The 4,974-nt window shown below is 39.9% G+C and overlaps 1 long non-coding RNA gene across 1 annotated transcript; it reads right to left on the reverse strand.

The window, feature by feature from the left end:
* Positions 1 to 2,323: 2,323 nt before the first annotated feature.
* On the reverse strand, positions 2,324 to 3,434 carry LOC137204092 (uncharacterized). The gene is made up of 2 exons (XR_010933417.1): positions 3,377 to 3,434; positions 2,324 to 2,565 (listed from the first exon to the last, which is right to left on the reverse strand). It is a non-coding gene; the product is annotated as an uncharacterized lncRNA (long non-coding RNA).
* Positions 3,435 to 4,974: the final 1,540 nt, after the last annotated feature.

The following is a 4,974-nucleotide window of genomic DNA, read 5'->3' on the forward strand; positions in this document are numbered from 1 at the left end:
AACTTCCCCAACAGTGAGACAATGGGGAGAAAGAGACATTCTAAGAAAAAGGAGTAGCAGCTGCAAAATCAGAGCAGATTGAAAGTAAATAATTTTTTGGATAATGAAAACTTGTGTCATAAAAGGGAGTAAACCATGGTGTATGTGTGTGTGCGTGCGTGCACGCATGTGTGTCTGTGTGTTGTGGAACTGGCATATAGCTCATGGCTGTGGATCTTAGGGTGACAGGAAATACAGAGAACAGAAGCTGGTGATCTACGTTTTTTCCACTGCAAAATTTGGCATTATAGCAAATTAAATGGAATCACCTGCATAGAGTTTAAATCAGAATGGACACTACCACACCCTAGAAATCCCCTATCTGCTCTCCCTGACTGCATTTTCCTTCCTCTATCCCAGAGTTAACCAGATGCTAAATATGGTGTTCATCTCCCAAGTGCATAACCCTAAATTTCTGTGTTGCTTTTGCCTGCTTTTGAAGTTCTATAAATGGAATTATGTTATGTGGAGTCTTTTGTGACTTGCTTTAATTGATAAATAATATGTTTTTGAAATTCCCTTGTAAGGATATACTCTAAAGAGTAGAATTCTCTTGTAAGGATATAGTTTTATTAGTTTCATAATTTTACAGTTGATGTGCATTTGGGTTATTTCAATTTCTATGAACAATTCATGATCTTCTTACATATGTACAAGAGTTTAGAGTATACAGTGGAGTGAGTGGCTGAAGGGAAGGAGGTTATGCACACGGTCAATTTTCCTAGGAAATTATTTTTTCTAAGTGGTTAAATCAATTTATACTCCCACCAGCGGAGGTGAGGATATATGTTGTTTCTTATGCAAGTGTACTTGGCACTAATTAGCCTAAATTGTTTGCTAATATGGTAAATGTGAAATGGAATCACTGTGGTTTGGCTCCCTGACTACCCATGAGAATGAATGTCTTTTCCTATGATTATTGGTCATTGGTGGTCCTCTCTGAAATTGCTGGCCAATTCTTTTTACTATTTCCTATGAAGCTACTTTTTTCCTGTGGATATGCAGTTCTTTATGTTTTCTGAATACTAATCTTTTGCCCATTTTATGTGTCGCAAAAATTTTCTCACAGGTTATAGTTCATTTGTTTCACCTTCTACATAGTGATGTTTTGTTTATTTTTTTGGTTTGTTTGACTGTTTTGGCTTTGTAATGGGTGATGTAGGTTGGTTTTATATTTCAAGGTCCTTTTTACAATTTAGACTTTATTCTGATTCTAGATACGGAGTCATCAGGAGAAATTGAACCCAGAGAAGAGAGACCAGTTTAAAAGCAATTGCAAAAATACAGATTATGAAGGCTTGAAAGTAAACAGTTGCAGTAGAGTTTAATCTCTTAATGGGAGGAAGCAAGCTGGAGTATTATTTTGGAGGTGGAATTGACAGCCACAGATACATGCAGATGAGAGTGAGTGTAGGATTTAGGGGACTGCTTCCTTTGTTAATAGTGCCATTAACTATAGGCGTTATTAGGGTAGATACTAAAAATATGTTAATTTTGAGACAAGTGAATTAGAGGATTTTCCAAGCACGTAAAAGTATGGGTCTAGCTCTCAATAGTGGTTTGTGCAAGACTTGGTATGTTAATCTAGGAATTATTAATTCATAGGAAGTAACTAAAACTATGGGAAATCACATAGGAAGTGTGCCGAGTCTTAGAAGTTCTCATATCCCCAAGAATTGGGACAGTGTATGTCTTATTCTGCTTTGTTGCCAGTATCCGGGAAAATACATGATACATTGTAGGTGCTTAATAAATACATGTTGAACTAACGGATACCTTGAGCCATTATTTAAGAGCATGAGAAATAGGGAGTAGATAGCCGAGGAGCAAACTAAGAGCTCAGGAGAACCAAAAGAAAATGGTGTGGAGACGTGAATGAAGCAAACCTTCAACAGCATTAAGTGACACGGGGGGGAGGGTAGTTTCAGTTGCTCACTTGGAGATGTTGGATTTCAGTGAGGAATGAGGAAGTAGATATCATAAGGACAGTTTATGTGACATGGTGATACAAGAGGGAATATAGTGGTACCAGGTTCCCTCTGGTGAAGGCATATTGGTACATTAGTTCAATTCTGCCTGAGTTAGTACCCATTAAAAAGAGTAATTGCTAAGCATAGACATTGTCCAAAAGAATGGATTAGAGAATGACTGGAAAAATATTAACAGAATGGAAGGGGGCTGGATACTAAAAAAGTAGGAAACCAAGCAATGAAAATGTTACCGAGTCCACGCCCTCTCTGCTTGCCGCACAAGACAGACAGGCCAGTAAATTGGAGACAAGGTGTTGAGGTAAGGAATACGACTTTATTCAGAAAACCAGCACACCAATGTCTCTAAATAACCATCTTATCAGGGTTTGGATGCCGGTTTCTTTTATAGCACAGAGAGGGAGAGGAGATGAGGAAGTACAGTAAAAAGGCCATAAGTTTTGCAAATATCCTCTGGAATGGCCAGCCTCGGGGAAGGGATGTGTTAATTTCTTCTTTCTTGCAGCCAGCCACAGCTGGACAGGGTCCGGATGTTTCCCTGAACAAAAGCACTTTGGTTTAACATTCAGGCAGAGGGGCAGGGTTCCCCGAGGCAGGCCATTAATGTATAGACAGTATCCTTTTAGTGAACAAAAGCAATGAGAAGCAAAGATTAAAGTAAAAGAAACAGATCCAACACATAGTCAGATTTGGTTCTTCCCTGCTACAAGAAGCATTCCATGAGTTGGACTGGGGAAGGCTTTTCTGTAACAGAAACTGGAGACAGTTATTTGTATGTGTGATGAGGAAAGTTCTAGTGAACAGTTTGCTAGCAGATGCATGTTATTTTAAGGGGCCACTGAAAAACTTCTGTATGCATGCTTAAAGTATTTCTATGATCCCTGAACTCTGTTTGCTTAAGGTAGATGTTGGCTTAGAGGAAGGATGTTTCTAAGTTAGAAGACATTCAAGTATAATAACTGTCCAAGATGAATGATTTTGGTAAGGATTAAGATGTACCATTTAGAACTAGTTTAACATTTTTCAAAGAAAAAAACTTTCCAGTAGCATCTGCTGAATTTAACTCAGCGAAGGATGGGTTAGCAGGGCTCAGGGAGAGTCCTAGGGCTCAGAAAATTTCAGTGAGTTACTCCAGGCCTCTGACGCTGGGGAAAAGGTGGAGATTTGCACTGCCACTTACATAAGACTTAGCAGGTAAATGCTACCAAATTGACCTTAATAATTAGCCTGAACAATTAAGCGAGAGCTAACTTTTATAATTCATTGTGTAAAGATTTTTTTTAAATAAGGAGATTGCAGAAAACTTTCTACAGTTATTTCCTGAACAAGTTCTTTTCCGTTTTCTTAACTGTAAATGCTGCCTCATTCTCTGTCCAGTCTTTGTTGTTTAGCTTTTTGTGATCTTTCCAAACCTAGAGTTAGAGAAACAAGACTCACAGTTGTTCAAATACTGCTGTTGGACCTTTGCGGTCTCCTAGGAGTTTCGACTCACCCAGGAAACAACAAGAGTCGGAAGCCGATGCAAAACGCAAGAGGTTTATTGAAGGCCGGTGCACCGGGGTTCCTTGGTCCTCACGCAGGAGGCCGAAGAAGGAACCCCCCCCCCAGGGCATGAACATGCATTTTTATAGGTCTTAATTTCCTGTTATGCAAAGTGTGGATTCAATTGTGATTTTTAATGATAGGTTCTTAGCTTCTGTTCGGACCAGAGAGGGAACCTGTCCCAGGCTTCCTGATTGGTTCTTTGACAGATACCTTTTTTACATTTTGTTTATCTCCCTCCTTCTCGGAAGGGGGCCGGACATCCTGGAAATTCACCCATTGTCTAAGAAGCCCCTATTGTCTGGAGAGTTCTTAATCATTAGCTGGAACAATGTCCCTCGAGTCCCACATTTCCCCCTTTTTCTTGTGACTATTGATTCCAATCATGGAATTTCAATCTTCTGTTCGCAAACTTTGGTACTGTTGTCTTAGCATTAGAACTTGTACAGTACTGATACGTTCTCTAATAAATGCTATCAAGCGATTTAGAATACATGGTCCAAAAGTTAAAATCAACAATAAAACAATAAGAGGTCCCAACAGAGTAGAGATTAAGGTGGTAAACCAGGGGGATTTATCAAACCATTACTGAAACCATCCTTTTTCGTTTTCTCTCTCCCTTTGCCTTTTATCTAAGCGTTCCCTGAGTTTATCCATGGTTTTGGTAATGGTTCCTGAATGATCAATATAAAAGCAACATTATTCTTTTAGAGCGGCGCATAATCCCCCTTCCTTAAGAAACAGCAAATCTAGGCCTCTTCTATTCTGCAACACCACTTCTGAAAGTGAGGTGAGTGATTCCTTTAGTTGAGTTATGGAACTTTCTAATGCTCGAAGGTCGATGTCTACAGCCTGTCTTAAACTTGCATAATACTGGGGTTGTTGTATGAGGGCTGTGGTTCCTGTTCCTATCCCAGCAGTTATTCCTAGTCCTAGGAGCATGGCCAACGTGAGGGTTATAGGTTCTCTTTTCCATCTTTTTCTTCCCTCGTATTCATCTAGAAAGGACGAATCTGAATGATAGGTAAGTCTAGGAACTAATTGCACTAGTACACAAAAATCAGCTGAAGTGTTGAGAACTTCTAGAGAAACACATGGGGTTAGCCCCGTGTTACATGCCCACCATCCATCTTGGGGAGGTACAAGATATCCCGAGCCTGAAGGGAGGCTAAAATCATGACAAAGGTGTCGATGGGACTGGGGAGGTGTTCCTACACAAGTACCATTTCCAAAAACCGAAGACAGAGTTAATTTACTGTTCCCTTCCTGTTTCCATCGACAATGGTCCGGGGAGCTGACATTAGTATAATTAGAACTATATCCTATAGCATCATAATAAGGGGGAGGGGCAGCATAACAGAGCCAACATGATTTTGTAGCCTCCGGGTTTGTAGCATTAAGGACC

This window comes from Pseudorca crassidens, chromosome 12, assembly GCF_039906515.1.
Source record: "Pseudorca crassidens isolate mPseCra1 chromosome 12, mPseCra1.hap1, whole genome shotgun sequence".
Taxonomy (NCBI): Eukaryota; Metazoa; Chordata; class Mammalia; order Artiodactyla; family Delphinidae; genus Pseudorca; species Pseudorca crassidens.